A 9,329-nucleotide genomic window follows, 5' to 3' on the forward strand; every position below is an offset into this window, starting at 1 on the left:
TGATTAAAAATATTTCATACAAAAATATACCTAAATCTAATAACTTCCCATATTCATATCTAAAATGAAATAATAACCTAATAAACAACATGCATGACAGCACTATTTAAGAAAAAACATGAACTAGCAGTGTTTGAAAGTATAAATATCAGCAGGAAGGTAACAGAACTAAAATTTCTAATTAATAAACAAATATTTGTGTTTTTTAAATAGTAAGCAATTAAAATTGCAATAATTATGGATTGCAGTATTTACTCGTAATGCTGTTGTTTCTTAACACTATTTCTTTCGATCATACGTAAATGTATTTACCTATTTTTAGTTTCTACATTTTAGAATAGTGCTAGATTTCAATGATCATTTCAGGCACTTTTTATAATCAATAACTTTCCTTTTGATACTGTATAGAAATAATTTAAATAATATAGTATGCGATAGTAAGCTAAGTACGTTAAAGTAAGCTCTTCGTTAAATAGCACACGATGAAACTTTTTGTTTCTATTTATTATGAATTTCTTTGTTATCACAAACACATAAAATATAAGCGAAGAATATACTTAACGAATATACTTAAATTATGAATATACTATACTTAAATGACCGTGAAGAAAATATTTCTGAAAATAAGATGGAGTCTGAAATTATTGCGCCGTTAACTAACTTCTCGGAATTTGGCAGCTAGCCAAAGAGCGTAAGCCTCGAGCTCAGATGATCGTTTATATAATCATCCAGTAAATAAACCAGCTATTGGTAATATGTACATGGAATGTCAATCGCCCGAACAGCAGTTCAGTCTAAACTTTTCAGCGATTTATACGATTCATCCATTAAACCTTTCGACGGTTCTTCTGATAATTTAATAGAATCCTTTTTAAATGTACTTAAATTTAGAAAGAACAAAACCTAATTTCCAACATTTATTTATTGATATAATCTAATAGACATACATAACGGCAATATTTAAAAAAACGCGAATTACACAGTGTTTGGAAGAATAGATACCAAACAACAAGTAATAAAACTGCAATTTGCAATCAATAAAAAATATTTAGCGCTTTTTAAATATTACACAATTAAGTATGGCATAATTATAGATTACAATATTTCATATTAATACTAATGTTTCCTTAACATTGTTTTTTCGATCATATGAGCAAAGTCCTGTATCACCTGTATCAGCACCAACTTGTATCATAAACACACCTGTATCATAAACACAATAATCGATTAATATGAATGATATACGATATAGCACTTAGGACGTTATAACCGAATCCATGTATCCAAATATTGCACGACATTATAACCGAATCCGTGTATCCAAATATTGCACTGTTGGAGCCACTGAAGATTGGAAAACCGCAATATAATTTTAATCACCGGAAAGTCATAAAACACCAAAACAGAACACTATTTAACTAGACGATTTAACACTATTTATAACTACTAGTATGGACGATTTTAGCACGTTGCAAGCAGATATTCACAAACAAAATAAGCAGAAATTCGGCATTACCACGAAGATTTCTCCTCAATTCAAAATAAACTGCCATCATTATATGTTTTTGCACGTCGTTCTCTTTCTGTATTGAAGCTCTCCAGTATTTAATTCCGGTGGTGAATCACAAAACCGTGAAGAAAATATTTCTGAAAATAAGATGGAGTCTGAAATTATTGCGCCGTTAACTAACTTCTCGGAATTTGGCAGCTAGCCAAAGAGCGTAAGCCTCGAGCTCAGATGATCGTTTATATAATCATCCAGTAAATAAACCAGCTATTGGTAATATGTACATGGAATGTCAATCGCCCGAACAGCAGTTCAGTCTAAACTTTTCAGCGATTTATACGATTCATCCATTAAACCTTTCGACGGTTCTTCTGATAATTTAATAGAATCCTTTTTAAATGGCATAGAATAAATATTTCAACTGATCAGGATTACGAACAATGTTCACAAGATTATATTTACAAAAAAAAATATTTATTGGGCTCGCTAAAACATTTGTAATGCCATTGTCGCCAAATCCCGAGTGTACCGTATGCTAGGATTTAACCAAGCATTTTTAAATGCATGGAGATGGACAAAAACGTAACAAACAGTTCATCAGAACTTTTATAGGTAATTAATTTCGTATTTTTGTTTACAGTTTCTCTAATTTTGAAGTCAACATTTATTAGTAATTTATTTTGTCATTTATTAGTAATTTATTAGTATTTTATTTTAATTTTGTCGTTTTCCATTAAAAGTGTTAATATTTCTTTCTCCTTTCGCATTAATTTTTCCGTTCTGCTTCTCCTGACTGTCGATTCCTGACCGTCATATATATTGGACAGACGTTAAAAGTGCATGGATATGCATCGTCTTTTAACATTAGACGTTTTCTCGGAATTCTTAAAATTGCTCCATTTTTATCCGTGTATACGAGGGCTATCCAGAAAGTAGATTACGTTTTGGAATAAAAAAATAAACAAAGTATAGGAAACAAATTTTATTATATACAGATGAAAGCCACACTCAAATACTACTTTTCTACATAGTCACCATACAAATTAAGGCATTTATCGTAGCGATGTACGAGCTTGGAAATTCCTTCGTCGAAAAATTCGGCCGCCTGCGCCTTCAACCACTTCGTTACCTCTTCTTGCAGCTGTGCGTCGTCATCAAAACGCTGCATAGCCAGCCACTTCTTCATTGCTGGGAATAGGTGGAAGTCGCTCGGTGCCAGGTCGGGACTGTACGGCGGATGAGGAAACAACTCCCACTTAAAAGATTCAAGAACTTTACGAGTGACATTTGCCGTGTGGGGCCGGGCGTTGTCGTGAATCAACAAGATCTCAACATTCCTCTGCGCTTGTTTTGAATTGCTCTTCTGAGTTTTTGGAGAGTTTGGCAATACCTTTGAGACTTTATTGTAGTGCCTCTTTCCAGGAAGTCCACCAAAATTACACCTTTTCTGTCCCAAAAAACAGTCGCCATCATCTTCCTTGCCGACATTGTTTGCATGCATTTCTTGGGTTTTTGGGGAGAACTTGTGTGCCCCCACTGCATTGATTGCAATTTCGTTTCACAGTTCACATGTTTCACCCATGTTTCGTCACCAGTAACGATGCGATCGAGTAAAGAGTCACCATCCTTATGGTAAGCGTCCAAAAAGTTCAACGCTGCAGCCATTCGCTGATTTTTGTGGTCCTCTGTCAAGATTTTTGGAATCCATCTTGCACAAAACTTGTGGTAACCAAGCTTTTCGCTGATGATTTCGTGCAACAAACTTCGCGAAATTTGTGGAAAACTCAAAGAAAGTTCCGTTATTGTGAAATTTCGATTTTCACGGACTTTAGCATCGACTTTTTCGAGAAGTTCGGCGGTCACTATGCTGGGTCTCCCACTTCGATCTTCGTCGTGAACATTGGTTCGGCCATTTTGAAATCTTATGACCCACTGACGCACTCCACCTTCAGTGATAATGTTGTCCCCATACACTTCACGAAGCTGCCGATAGATTTCTATCGGTTTACAGTTTTTTGCAGTCAGAAACCTTATTACTGAGCGCACCTCGCGGGATTTTCAATTAACGCAGACATTTCAAACCATCACAGTATCTGAACGGAGCACAGCACGAACCTCTCACTAGCACGGCTAGATGCAGACTGAGCTGCGCAACGCTCTGACCCCAAGATGGCCGCGCTAGCCCCGCCCCTAGCGGACACAGACGAAAACGTAATCTACTTCCTGGATGGCCCTCGTACATCTTCGCGAAAGTTGTACTTTTTGCTTTGTATGCGGTAAAATGTTTCATATTATGTCAGCATATTAATTCAAATAAATTCGTCCTTACTTCAAAAATAATAAATCAAGTCATATTTTAGCAGCGAAATAAGTGCTAACATGCCATTTGCATTAATTTCGGAAATACAATTTTTTAAATATATAAAATGCATAACTACTTATAGAACATAAAATGCAACTTACTTTATAGATTAGTTTCATTTTTAAAATATTTTGCTATAATATTTATAAAAAATATTTGAAGTATTAATTATTTTTCAAAATTTTAAACAATAATTTAGCACGTATTTTTAGTACTAATTAAATTTAATAATTCAAGTATTTATATTTCATTATATGAATCTACCTTAGATTAATATATTTAGATGAAATAAAGTAATGTAGCATTGCAAAATAAATTTTATGCGGACTTCAGATTCTTGAAAGGGCAGATTTAGTCTCTTTTCATTCTAAAAGTTACGCTGAGGAGCTCTGAAAAAGGTGCTAAAACGACCACGTCTAAAAGCGGTCATATCATGACGTTTCAACGACGTCGACAAATTGCCAAGATGCAACGGCAAATATTTTGCGTCTTCGCAACGTTGTAAAGACTTCGTAAAAGTTACCACGACCACTTTGCAACCTCTCGGACCAGTCTGCAACGTCGTGTGCTGCTTGGAATATATATACCTATTCTAGTATCTAACTACTATTTTACTTTGGAGACGCCGCCTAGAATATAATACTATTTTGTTTTTACTGTGCGATCAGACGAAGGTGTAGATCTGTTTTTCTCGCATGCTATTTCTAAGCTAATTTTCGTTTTGCGGTCTAATATTAATAGCTTCCAAGAGAGAAGATTTTGAGTGTAATTTTCAACAACGAAATTTCACTTTATTCAGAATTCTTGACAGCTTGATAGCATTCCTTCAACAGGAAAACGGAATTTGTATTACTTTGTAGTCACACCGGAATCATGACTATAATAATAATAATGAGACTTATCCAGTATGTCTTTTCATTATAATGATAATGTTTCAGCTGGACATTAATGATTCTGAATTCTATTGGTGAACTCTGAGGTTTACTGAAAGCAGTTTCGCGTCTAGTCGTTTTGTATGCAATCACTAGATCTATCATGTTTACGTGTGTTGCCTAGTGACAAATTTTAGCATGATCAGGATTTATTTTCTAAATTCAGAAGTGCGATAGAACTAAGAAAAGCATTCAAGGAAAGTGAACAGAAATAAGTACTATAATAATAATATATGAAAAACAACCAAATAATAATTAAAATTAAATAAAACGCAAAACGATAAACAGAGAAGTATCTAAAGTAATGAAAATTAATGTTAAGTAGAGGGATAATAAATTAAATTAAACTAATTTTTTTTAAATAAAAGCAAATTAAAAAATAAATTAGTGGTGACTAAATTAATGGTAATGAAACACAACACACCGAGCATAAGAAAGGTTTTTGAGCACTAGTCTTCATTATCAGGTAAAAATGCCTCATTATTTAGGAGTCTATTTTATTTAAAACCGTCTTTAACAAATAGGGAGAACCCATAAATATTCCTTTTCTTGAAGTGAAAACATTTGGAAAAGGGAATTTTTTCCTCAACGTGGTCAAGTTTTTCCCCCATATTTTGCTTTTCCGAGGGAGAGTAAAGACATTCAGTAAATATCGTCACAAGCTTACTGAAAGATATATTGAATTAATGAGAGAATTTTCTGCATATATTATGATTCAGTTAAACAACAAAGCAAAAAAGCTCGAAAATACTTCCGTCTCCAACTATTATTACGATATAGCTCAGAAACTGAGACCATAGCTGTATTCTGGCTTAATTTAAGCCTTGGCGTCTACTAAATGAATGAATTATAAAAGAATGTTTTAACTTTTCGAATTTTGGAGCAAAGGTATAGAACTTTTTTTTATTTAATTAAATCAAAGCTGTTTGTCGGAATGGAGAGATATTTATATTTTAATTAATATATGAGGAATTGTTGTGGCATTCCATTAGTAAAGGGTTCTAGATTTTATTTTATTTAACTTCTGATTGAAAGGAAAGGCATTTTACGTCATGAGTATTACGAAGGTTACCAAACTTTGTATTATTGAACTTAACTATTCACATAACAGTTAATGTTACCCGTACGTGCAGACGTCATGGGAAAAAATCGTTCAAATTGATTCTGGAACGATCAAAAGGGATATTTTCGTTGAATTATCATATTCTAAATTTTCCGCGATTGCAATACTTCCTTTACTTCGTACGACGAAGTAAAAATAAAGTTGATGTACTTGGAACAAAAGGTCGAAATATGTGATGAAAGGTTGGGAAGACTCCAACTTTCAAGCATATTGTTACTAATTTGTATAATATAACATGAAAACGCTGAAGAGAGTCAAGCTCTCCCGGAAAAATAAGGTTACACGGGCAGTTCTAGCTAACATTGAGGTAAATGTATTGATATCTCTCTAAATTGGCGAAATATCGCCTAGCGATGGTTTGGGAGACTCATTTTTATCGTCAAATTTGGCTACCATTTAGTGGAATTTGGGTCCAGTCCATGTATAACTGTAATTGGTACTGTAATTGAATAACTGAAATTGATTCCTATATGTAACTGTGATCATAGCCGATCCTTATATGTAACTTTAACCGTGTATACCTTGCAGTAATTTCAAGAAACAGAAGTTACTGAAGCCCCTGGGGGTAATTATTTTAGACCGAAAAGAGCGCCAGTTTTCAGTTTTTCATTTCAGAGTAGACTTCGGAATATTGAGAAATTTCCGTGCGAACTTCGATCTTTAGATGCGCTTTGCATTGCGCTTGTTTAACATTCTTAGTAATTTCAAGTGGGAACTACCGATAGCGCTTAGTAATTTAACATTCTTAGTAATTTCAAGTGGGAACTACCGATAGCGCTCTGTTATTCTGAGAAGAGCTGTAGATTCTGAGAATTCTGAGAAGAGCTGCTTTTGTGGAAAGTTTCAGATTTGTAAAGTTCTCCGTTTGGAAAAAAAATTTCTACCAAGCTATTATCTGTTCTGCGTGCATTCAGTCCATTACGAGCATGTACTCGCGCAACAACATTAGACACTAACTGACAGTCAATTCACTTTATGTATCTGATTTGTTTGAGCAAAATAAAATCTCATATACTGGGTTTCCTCACAGTCGTCTTTTATGTTACACTCTGTAACTATAAGCTGTCACGAATACCCATTCTTGGCAATTACTTTAAGTTAGCGACAGCTTCAGAAACTTCTTTCCTGTAAAACAACTATTAACTTTTAACGGAGCTATTTAACTGGAGAGCAATATATATAAAAATGTGTAGATTTCTTGTAAGAAAATAGAGCACACAACAAATTTAGCAAATTCAAATGCGAAAAATAGTAAAAGACATTTCTATATACAGCTTTTTCATGCAGGTAAGTTTATACGCGATTCACAGTTTCAATTAATAGAACACTTTAATCCCCATTTTTATCTTGAGTTTTCTCTTATTCATTCCCGAAACTGTAGTTCTTCTCTTTATTCATTCCCGAAACTGTAGATGCTGACCAGATTATCCTTTAAACCTTTAGAAAGGTTAATCAATGATTTACTGCTGTCATCTAGTTTTTTAAGAATCTAGTCATCTAAAACTCGCTGTAATTCTCATCTACGGTTCATAATTATATAAAAGATTATAAATTTCATTTAGTTTCACTAACTAGTTATTTTATGTTAATTTGCTTTTCTGTCCTTTTCGTTTCCCATTTTCTTGCCAGAATGTAAATTTCCAGCTCATGTGCCTTCAAATCAGGTAGAAAGGAGATATTATTTAAAGAATGTTATAGAGGGTAGAATCACAGCATGTTCCGCCTGTTGAAAGCCACGTTGCTAATATGATTCTCTTGAGAGCAGTATTCTGCGGCGTTGCGTTATTCTCGCCATTAGGTCACGCCGACTTAGGTCAGAGCCAACTTAAGCGTTTCTCTAACTGTGTAGCCGTTGAACTAACTTATACTTACTTAGTTAAGTCAAGTTCATTATTTTTTATTTGAGCTATAAATCCTGTCTAGTCTGTAAGCAGGAATATTGCCTTCAGTTAGGTTTTACTTAAGTTCAATAAAAGAGTCCTTTACATCCTTTCTCAATCTCTGTGATACATTACAAGACTTAGTGATAATTCACTCAAGGTCTTAGAAGTTTCGTGAATTTGATGTTTCCAAAGAATGTGAGACTTAATACTGGCGCCCAAATTTTGACTAAAACCATGTCACAAGAAGATTAAACTTTTACTTTCCCTCCTTCAACGTCATAAGTTCCATCGGCTTCAGTTAAGGGCTGATGTTACCTTCGATGGGAAAACTTTAGTCAATTTTATTGAACAGTTCAATTCCCATTTTCTACTCTATCCCTTGCCAGAGTCACAAAAGTTACTATCGCAAAGGTTACACTTAGAAGCCAGGCGTCCACTTGGTATAAGTGCATTGGAAAATTTGTGTAGCCTGAGCCAGGGAGCGATACCTAGACTTTTGAAAATTTTAAAATTCCCTCATTAAAGGGTTTCCCATTGTGAAAAATAGAGCCAAGCTCGAGTCAAAGCTACTTAGTAAATTTTTATTTAAAGTTGAAGATTTAACGGATTTTATTATACGGAAAGACCAAATTTCTAATTTGGTGTACGGCAAGAGACCGGATGAAGAGATTATTCAAATTGTTTTGCCTAGGTTACTGCCACAAAGGCAGGATCCGCAAGAGGATTTTCAAGGTTCTCTTTTATAGCTTTATATGAATAAGCTGGAGGAGAGGTGGATGCAGCCACTGGAAACTGAATTAAACCACCTGAGTGCGGATGAAAAACTATAAAATTTGGTCGGCCGGTTTTCAAATTCGTTTGACGATTGTCCAGGTTACACACATATTGTCAGCCAAAGTATAGATACGAGAATCGCAGCCCCGGTGAAATCAAAACTTTATCACTACGATAAGATAAATGAAAAGATAATCGAGAAGCACATCCAAGAAATGCTTAAGAATAAAGTTATAATACCCATAAGCAGTTCTAATGCTAGCCCGGTGGTATTGTGTAAAAAGAAAAATGATATCCTATCAACTAACTAAAGCATGGCGTTTCGCTGTCGGTTATAGAAAACTTAACTGTATAACTAAGTGAACTAGCTATCCCCTCCCCATAATTGAAGAGATTATTCGGAAAATTAAACAACACTATTCATGACAAATTTCAAATTGGCGTAAAGCCTGAAGATGTCCCGTAAACCGCATTTATTGCAAAGTACGGCATATACGCCTTTTGATAATGCCGTTCGGCCCGGGCTCTTCGGCACGGCAGTAAGCAACTATACTGATTGGGCGGCTTTCCTTCATTTTAAAATACGTAAGTGTCTATATCAGCAAGATGCTGTATTTTAAAATTGAGCCGATTGTTTAGGTTAAGAATGAGTTTTTTTATTTTTCAGCTACAGTTACTATGGGTATAATGAAGAAGAAATTGCATAACGAATGGTTTTATTGTTTGTTCAAAATAAATGCTTAGACTA

Source organism: Stegodyphus dumicola, chromosome X1 (assembly GCF_044657685.1).
Source record: "Stegodyphus dumicola isolate Sdum_Otavi_A_Nest chromosome X1, ASM4465768v1".
Lineage (NCBI taxonomy): Eukaryota > Metazoa > Arthropoda > Arachnida > Araneae > Eresidae > Stegodyphus > Stegodyphus dumicola.